The sequence below is a fragment of the Erigeron canadensis genome, chromosome 5 (genome assembly GCF_010389155.1).
Source record: "Erigeron canadensis isolate Cc75 chromosome 5, C_canadensis_v1, whole genome shotgun sequence".
NCBI lineage: Eukaryota > Viridiplantae > Streptophyta > Magnoliopsida > Asterales > Asteraceae > Erigeron > Erigeron canadensis.
In genome coordinates this window covers 33,504,009-33,514,461 of record NC_057765.1, presented here as the reverse complement: position 1 = coordinate 33,514,461, position 10,453 = coordinate 33,504,009, and the positions used below count along the sequence as shown (strand labels likewise).

The 10,453-nt window shown below is 32.2% G+C and overlaps 1 pseudogene; it reads left to right on the top strand.

Annotated features, from left to right (window-relative positions):
* Window positions 1–202: 202 nt before the first annotated feature.
* LOC122601635 lies at window positions 203–1,781 on the top strand (annotated as a pseudogene).
* Window positions 1,782–10,453: the final 8,672 nt, after the last annotated feature.

The window sequence follows — 10,453 nt, the reverse complement described above, 5'->3', positions numbered from 1 at the left end:
TATATATATATATATATATATATATATATATGTCTCTATACATCTATAGTTTTTATACAAAAAAACACACTTTTATAAACATAAAACACAAATTCATATATCTAAAATCAACATGTCTTTTTCACTTCCGTCGAGTGCTAACACATAAACACGACAGGAGTTATTTGGGAACAACTCCGACGATGAAGAACTTATCACTATAATGGGTGACTTTATCGTTTTGTTCAAAAATGGGGACTCTTCAACCCCTCTCACTCGTGTTTATATCCCAAGAGATCGACTTGGTGCAGGGAATCAGTTGATGAATGATTACTTTGTCGAAAACTCAAAGTACCCGCCACACTTCTTTAGGCGGTGTTTTCGCATGCGAAAAGAGCTGTTCATGCGTATAGCTAACGATATCGCTTCTTTCTCCCCAGTTGGTGACGAGCCTGTGTCTCGTCATTTTGTTGAGTTTCGAAACCAACGTGTAGATGCACGGGGTAAACTCGGTTTTTCTACAATTCAAAAGTGTACATCTGCGATACGTCAGCTAGCGTATGGCAACGTGGCCGATTCACTTGATGAGTATCTACAAATGGGTGAACGAATTTCCAGAGACGCGCTTGATGCTTTTTGTAAGTGTGTGTTTGATCTTTACAGGGAAGAGTACTTACAAAGACCAACAACAGATGATATACAACATATCTACCAGAAACACGCAGAACTCCATAGTTTTCCAGGGATGCTTGGGAGCATCGACTGTATGCATTGGCCCTGGAAAAGGTGTCCAAAAGCATGACAAGGCCAGTTCACTCAAGGTGATAAAGGGGTACCAACCATCATGCTTGAAGCGGTAGCATCGTACGATTTATGGATTTGGCATGCATTTTTTGGAATGGCAGGTTCGAACAATGACATAAACGTACTCAATCAATCACATTTGTTTAGGGAAATCGTTGAGGATACGGCTCCGGATACTTCATTTACAGTTAACGGAACCGATTATAAGAAGGGGTACTATCTAGCCGACGGTATTTATCCTGAGGGGGCGACATTTGTCAAGGCTTTTTCATGCCCACAAGACCTGAAGAAGAAAAAACTTCAAGAAGTATCAAGAAAGTGCGCGAAAAGATGTGGAACGAGCATTTGGAGTTCTCCAAGGTCGTTGGGCAATCCTTACACACCCCTCAAGGTCGTTTAGTGTCAACAAGATTCGTCGAACCATGTATGCTTGTGTCATATTACATAACATGATCGTTGAGGATTCGGGTCATGCAATAACCTCATATGATCTAGAAATCCTAGCTGAGCCCCCCCCCCCCCCCCACCACCCACCCACCCCCGTGTACCTGTTCGTACCTTCCGAGAGAGGATGGTGGTCCACGCACGGACCAATAAAGAGCTTCGAGACCGAGGGGTTCACCACGGTCTTCGTCATGATCTTGTCGAGCATACTTGGCGTCTCTCGTGATCTGTTGTTGTTTGTCTTAATAATAATAAATTATGAAACTGTGTTCTTGTTTTTAATTACTTGTGTGTTGTTTTTTTAGTATTGCATTGTATGGTTTTTTATTTAATGAACTTTTTAAGTGTGTTTTTATTAAATTATTGAAGTTGTATAAGTTAGAGGGTTAAAAGTGTATAATTAAATAGATGGTAGAATATTGGGTTGAAAATGTAAAGTTAAATAAATGGTGGGTCCTAGACTAGTCCTTGCATTGTGGGTGTTTGGGGGAATTAGTCCTTGGTTAGTCCTTGGGCTGATGTGGTGCTGACAGGGACTAGTTCTTGGAGGATGAGTGTCTACGACTGTGAATGCTCTAAGGCTATATAACGATTTGCTTGTGATGCTCCTAAGCAGGTTGCTCTCTTCTTTCAAAACACATATCCAATACGTGAATACACACTCAACTTTTACGGCTTGGTTGAATCACTTTTGCCCATATCGAAGTGCGACTTACTCTTAAAATCAACACTTTCACCCATTTACTTATATATGTATCAAGTTGGGGTTATGCATTTATTTAGACACAAATACTCAAAAGAGTCAATCATGATTCATGATATGGTTTTCGGAAGATTAACATAAGTACATTCTAGAAGGAAATATTCGTTGCTTAAAACTATATTAAAAGCAGGATTGCATTTGATTATGTTATTATAGAATAAGATAATGAGCTATTGACATTTGACAAGGCAAAAAGTTTTAGAAATTATACTGTATGAATGTACTGTTATTAACCTTATGTCCTTATTAAAATATATTGAAATTGAATCTACAAAGACATGTCCTTCGAAACTATATGTTATTAGACGGGTCTAAAACTAATCTATAATATAACTAAAAGAGGGGGTTGGGGGTAAACTTGACACCCCTAATCCACCTCCTTGAGTTTAATCCTCCCTCCTTATTAATCCTTTAATTTTTTTTATATTAATCTAAATTAATTTACACTTTTTGGTTTTCCATCATCAATTTACACTTTAACCCCAATCTAAAACAATTAATTTACACTTTTTAGTTTCCCATCATCACCAATTTACACTTTAACCCAATTTAAAATAATTAACTTACACTTTTTGATTTTTCATCACCAATTTACATTTTAACCTAATTTATATTTAATTATACTTTTATATATATAGTTTACACTTTTATAATATAAGAAACTGTAAATTTTTTATTTAACTAAAGTTGAAAAAAAAAGGGTAAACTGAAATCAATATTTATATGGAGTTAATTTTCGTATGTTTCTTCGTTGGGCGGATAATTTTTGGAGTATTTTGACCGATGGAATGGCTATTCAGCTAGCAAATTTTCAAGTTAATTTCGGTATATCTATTTAATATATTTGAATTTCAATTTTTTAGCTTTGATTAATATATTTTGAGACTACCCGTCCATTGAACGGACCTGATCACTAGTATATTTATTTAAATGAAAAAAAACGCAATAAAAAATATAAGGATGTATCAAATCCAAAATAAACAAAAACATAACTAAAATATTGGGGAGAAAAAGTATGATGAAAAATAGCCCAAAACATTTTTTTATTTGTAGGGCCAGAATTAATAGTGGCCCGACACATGGCCAATATTGTACATAAAGTTGAGTATCAACATTGGGAAGTGATATTCGTATCATAGGTTTTCATAAAGCTATCACACACTTGTTTTAATAACTTATACACTGTGTTCAGTTGGTTGACATGTGTGGCAGATTTAGTAAAATGGTACGAATATCATTTCTCTTAACATTGTCTAACACTAGATGTGAATCCTTCATTGGTTGTTCCTCTTCTAGCTTAAATTAAAAATCTCTCACATTTTATTTTTAACTTATTAAAATCATGAGGCTCAAAACATTTATTTAAAGAATATACATAATAATATCTTTTATTTGACAATCATAAGATATTAACAATATAAAACTAAATACTTATAACCAATTCTCACCCATTTACCTTTTTATTTATTTATTACGTTATATGATAAAAATCTTATTGAAATTCATAATTTGATAACAACGTACGACATAAAACTGAAAAAATGTTATACAGAAATGAAAATAAAAATTGTGGTTTAATAAAATCTTTGAAATTTTGAAATTATTTTTCATACTTATATCATTAAATATACTTACGTTTTATATTTATAAAATGTAGGAATTAGCTTCCCTAATTAATGACTAATTAAATTAGAACTAAACTATAAAATTTTTAAAAAGTGTATGACATTGGTATTTAAATCTAATGATTCTAATTAAAGTTGAGTTTTATCCAAAAGGAAATGAGTAATCATTTTAATTCCTTAATCCAAAATCCTTCAATGTAGATGTTCAAGAGGAAAGATTTGGAAAAAGATTAACTAAATTCCACTTGTCATATTCATACGGTATTAGAAGGTTTTATAATTTATAGGTTAAGAGGATTAATCATTTTTCTTATCCAAATGTTCATATTTTTCTATGTCGGAATTAACTCTTTCATAAAGATTATATAAGTTAGGGCCTTAGGGGTACACAATCGAGGTTTTGGGCCTCTTTTGGCTACTCTAATTTTTTCTTTGGGTAGCCTTTCTTTATATTCTAACATTGGGCTTGTGACATTTATTCGATAGAGCCGCAAAAGTGGGATGAATGGTGAATGATGCATGGAGTTGTGACTTGTGAGTTGTTCTGTCCCCTGTTTTGCGTTCGGTGGTTCTACTTTTGCTTACTTTAGCATTAAATTCGAAACAAAATGATAGTTTGAATCGAACTATATCAGAACTTTGTATTATTTTAATGACTTTATTGGAGAATGTTTGCTTCGAATTATACTTTATTGGTGTATGGTGCACATATTGAAGATCTCTTTAGATGGTGTTAGGCTTAGGTTATATTTTTCTGGCTTAAGCTGATTGGCAAAAAAAGAAACATCCCATAACTTACGTTTCATAAGCATATAAGTTAGTAATTAGCGTTTGGTGTAGCTAAAACTCATATCCTTTCATAGTTTTCTTTGTTTTTATGGTCATAAGCTTAATGAGCTAGTGGCAAATGGCTTATGAAAAAGAATAAATTGATGATTTAGCCTAAAATGATAAGTTGAGTTAGTTAAACGCAAAAAATAACATGTTGTATTATCGAGATGCTAATAACCTTTAAAATTAGCTAAAAAGCACCCTTTAATCCGATTAAAACCTTCTGTTGATGTCTTGTAAGTAATAATAGGGTAACTCTTAGACCCCACCAAACAACACTACATTAGTTTTGTATTTCTTCTTTTTGAACGATATTAGTAAATAAAAACTAACTTACCGGTTGAAAAGAGTTCAACCCTTGACAACAGATAGTACAGTTACATAACTAAGAATAGATTTTTAAGCCACACGATTCACAAAATATTATATTTCTTATCTATTCTCTAGAATACCATAAAAAAGGTATAACAAACAATTGAATCAAAAAGATAATCTTTCTTTTGCTTCCTAAGTGAGAAAACCGATGCTTCAAGCCCACCAATCGCAAAAATACAACTAGCTCAATAATGGTCTTTTTAGCTAGACAATCCACTATCCGTCAATATGTTGAAGCCACTCCGATGGATGAATAACAGAATAATAATAATAATAATAATAATAATATAATAATAATAATAATAATAATAACAAGCTAGATCAAAGTCACATAATCACTTTTAAACGTACATCCTTGACAACAACAAATTTTCACTTTAGTACACACACACACTACATATATCCGTGAAAATGTGAAATTAATGGATCCCGTTTTTCATCACTTTACTTCGTCGCTTAGCCGAGCCATTCCAATCAACGACCCAAACTGAGCATCCCGTGTTAACCGTGTCAACAAAGTGAGGAGACGGACGAGCAAATAATGAAAACCCTTGGCAGGGGTCTTACTTGGTGTCGTTAGTAAATTAAACTTTACATAATGCATGCTACCAAAAGCTTTAATTTATGTAAGTTAAACTACTTCAAATAGTGCATGCGTTAGATATTGTTATTCACTTTTATGTAATAATTCTTTATTGAAAACTAGGATTAATGAGTGCGAAACATCATTAACGTTGCAAGTTCTTATAATTTCTAGATGTGTTTAGATAATTAGATCCTCTCCCAGTCTCCCTTGATTACTAAAACTAAATTGGATTGCTAGTTTGCTGAGCTTTATAAAGGGCCGGAAGTCTTTTATCTTTTTATGGGCCTATTGCTCTTGGTCCATTACTTTATTATGGGCTTTCGTAGAATGATATCATCATATTCAGACTCCTGATCCTGAAGCTCTTGTTCTCTTAGTACAAAGACAATGATTTTCCTGGGAGTGATTGCATAGATGAAAGGAGATGATACGAATACCATATAATTCAATAAAGTTGTCACACTCATGTATCATTCATTTGTACGGTTTGTTGTATCAGTTGATGTACTGTGTGGTAAATAAATCAAAACTAATGGTACAAATATCGATTCTTGAAAATGAGAGTTTCGAGTTTAATTATTCCCTTGGAAGTTGAATGACGTGGATCTATAATAAGAGATTCTAAAATCTGAACTGGTGTCCACATGTCTTAAGTGATACGCAGTGGTTGAGTGAATCCACTTCACAACTAGTCCTTTAAGGTTGGTTTGGTATTTTAGGCACATTATTAGTGAATATATCCTTTCCCTTCATTAATGAAACTTTTACAACACTTGTAGATCACAACTATACGATAATATATTATAAAGTTATAGATTAAGACTTATGCAATTATATATGTAATGTAAGAAACAATTTTCCATATTAATTCAAAAGTACAATTGAGAAAATATGAATTGTTTCTTTTTGTTTTCTTTTGTTTTTTAGTAGTTGATTGAACAGAAAAAAGTTGTTATTAAATACTAAATAGTAAGAATCACCTACCATACCAATTCCACATGGTTGGGTTGTACTGTGCCTAAATTGGGTGTGTGGGACAATGCATCAACATCAAATGACTAATGATAATTTTTATATATTTAATTGTATAATACAAAGTGATGCAACTTGAGATTTATATCCAAATTTATCACATGGACCCATTGTCACCATTTTGTTGACAAAACCCCATTAACAATTCCAAACAGATACGTACTCCTATTTTTAAATTATAGTCGTAATGTCACCATCCATCAATTCTCTAGCTAGCCCCCTCCAAATTATATCATAATTAATGAAGATTTGGTGAAAGCATTAACTTTTTGATGCAAATATACAAAGGCGTTTGAAGGCTTTGTTCCATCTTATGTGGGTGGTGTAAAAAGTATTGCTTGTGCACAAGTACAGATGATTTTAAAAACAAGATACAAAAGTTCCATATATAGTGGTTTGAGGTTAGTGGGATGCAAACACAATGATGGATATTGATGTGCTTGTCTATTATGTATGAAAATAAAAAAGCATTTAGCTTTTATGCATTTTCGTAATTTGAATTGGCCGGAATTATATTGTACCTAAGTTCATGTCACAAAATGAATTATATAACCATAAATAATTGGTATATATAAGATGTTATATAAGTATATGATTGTACTAGTCTTGTTGGATAGACAAAACATTTGTGATTTGTCCCGTGACTCTTATAGTCTTATTGGATATTTGGCCCATGCATGATCCATGAGTTAAACCTATAAATATATACAATATATGGCCCAACCATACAATAAAAGTCGTTAGCTAATGTCTAGTCTATGTATATACATTATATACAACACCAAATTAAACACAATAATCATATTGCATCCTAGCATAACTATTTATTTAACCGTATAACGGATTAATTAGCATAATTGTAAAATTTACATAGGCCTTAAGTGGTACATAACGAACCATTAAGATTTTAATCATCTTTCTAAATGTGAATATATTGAACTTTTGTTAGGATCCCATATCAAACTTATCAAAGTCAATGTTTGTGCCACTTGATTCGGTCATGTATATGTGAACTATGTGTAATTCAAAAGGACCACTGTTTGATTAAAATACGTCGAAAGGTCAGCCAAATTTGGAGGAGGATTTTCGCATGGTGGGGGCTCAATCAACTATATATATAGGAGGCCGACTAGATTTTTCACATTTTATAATCTTTATCGAGAGGGGGCCTAATATATACGTACAAATGTACAATTAAAAGTTTTTGCCTAGTCAGTTTTTTGACATCGTCTAATCTTTTGAAAAGAGAAGTAACACCAATATCTACAAGCCAAATCCTTAAACCTTTTGCTTTATTATGCCTAATCCATTTAAAAGATACATTGCTTTAGGATTGTTTCATAATTTTGAACGGATATCCTTGTCGTTAAATAGCTCACTGAACTCTTAATTAGTCCTGTTTTTATGTTCTTGATGGGCTCCGTTATAGCTCTTTTTTTTTGTATTTTTTGTTAGTCAAAATCTTCCGTCTTAAAAAAAAAAAAAAAATTAAAAAACTTTTCTTTTTCTAGTTTTAAGTCATTTAAATTTTATCTCCTAATCCAAAGCCTAGCTAATAAATAATTTTGAGCCCGTCATTTAACTCGCCAGTCAATAAAACATTTGATCCTTAGACCACGATGGTCTCAACTCTCGCATTGCTGCTCCCTTAAGCTCTTCTTGCTTAATGTATTCAGGTTTTTTGAATCAATTAGCATGATTGCCCAGACAGTCCATACGTAATGTCCCATTAATTAGCGAAAGGCACTACTACAAAATGTATCTAGTTACGACCTTATTAAAAGCAACATCCTTCAAAAAGTGTTGCATTATCTACCAAAATGTTGCATTATATAATAAAAGTGTTGCATTATCTGATAAACAATGTTTTATTAGATCTAAGGTGACATTACCTAATGCACTAATGCATCATTGACATTCTTGTTAATTAAGCTAGGCTCAATTGACTAATCTATTATTTTGATATCCATTTATGCTAACTCGTAAGTAATGCAAGTTACTCATAGATCACCTTATAATTCATCACATGTAGCTTAAATCCAAAGCAAAAATGATGCTTTGTTACTTTTCCTATTCTTAAAAGGAGGTTCCATGTATACATTATCCTTCTCAAAACCATAATAATCATATTGATTAGTTGACATATTCATCTTTTGATCCAACAAATATTTGTGTGTCCAAAATGAAAGGTTGGGAATGCAAAAGATAAAATAAATAAAAGATATACACCATGCATGTTGTGACACACCATGGATGCGAATGACACATCCGAAAACAGACAGAAAGATGGGAAGGCAATTAAGGTGGTCACACAATTATGTGTCATTGGGTCACACTCCTCTTCCTCGGCATATTGTGGGACTGCCAACTACTTTTTCATCTATATGCATTTAATCATTTCACACACACAAGAAAGAAAGAAAGATAGTTAAGATTTGTATATAAAAAGTACAAGGACCACTTGATCATTCCAATTAGGACTTCATTAATGTTTTGTCCTATATCAACATCATTCCTCACTACACGCTACTTTTCCTTTTTACCCTCTTTCAATTTCTCAATATAAAACGGTCATCATCAAACCTTTCACATTATTGGAATGGAAGGGACCATTTTTATTTTTTGTTACATGTAACTATTCAACATAAGATGCAATGAACATTAGGATGAAAAGACCACAACATTATTACTTGTTCAATGCCCCAACTACAACACACAAATTGGCAAAGATGTATACTTGTGACATTCATAAATTGTTTGGTACTTTTGCCAAAAACTTTCTCTACATCTTATCATGTCACTATTCGATTTAATATATAGCTGAACAGTCAGGCGTGAAGTTTCAACGGGTTTTGTCTAAATTGGCAAGGTTTTGGTTTGTTTAAACCCAATTGAGTTTTCTAACATGCGTTGTTTGATCAGGTTGATCATATTAGTATTAAATAATATTGTAATCTAAACATCTTTTTAGTGTTTATTCAATGATAGGCCGGATTGATTTTCTAAAAGAAAAATCATTGTCATGCATGTCAACCACAAAGTCATTCAAATATACGGAGTACCATTGTACCAATTACATTTAAAACCAACAAACAAGCTAAACAATATTCCGAAAATCATCTATCTTTGTTACTTAAACAATCATTTTACAAATATCTATCAAAATAACATCCGCTTGATTGAAAGTTTGAAACTCTTTACTTGTGTTAAATAAATAACTAAGACATCCATACCAAACTTTTAAAAGTATTTTATGAATATAATACATATGATTAAACCATATGCCTAAATTGTATATTAAGGCACACATCTAGATTGAAAGAGGATAAAAAAAAAATGAGTTAAATACAGTCTCGTGAATTTTAGAGCTATACTATACGTACATTATATCATCACTCTTATTTTATTCCATCCCAACTACTTTTCTAGCTCTGATTCATATATTTTAAATTTGCTCTTATTGTATTACATCACAATCTGATATATTTCATGCACATTTTTTGAAAAGAAAAAAAAAATAAGGAAATGAAAAGCATGAGACCCGGCCTTTTACGACTAGAGAGAACTCGAGAAGACAAGATTGCTAAAGTATATATATAAATAATTTTACAACTTGAGAGAAGTCAAGATTGTGAAAATATATTAAATAATGGACACCAATATTAATCTTGAAGATTGATTGTGTATACTAATATACAATAATAATACAACTTGTTGCATGAAAAGGGCTATGTTAAGCGCTCCCCACACCCATAAATTCGTAGACATAAATATATGACATATGGTGCCCAATATCTTACGAAATACGAGATGGGTACCCGCACAATACGGCGATAGTGGCGGCTACGGGTGGTGCTAGTGGCTATGGTGGTAACGATGTGGCTATTAATCTAAAAGTAATTGACGTAAATGGTAGTGTAGTTATTTTATGGTTAAGGTATATTATAGAGATATTAAGTGAAAATATTTAAATTAATTAATAAAGGAGATAGATAGTTTGGATGGATAAATATG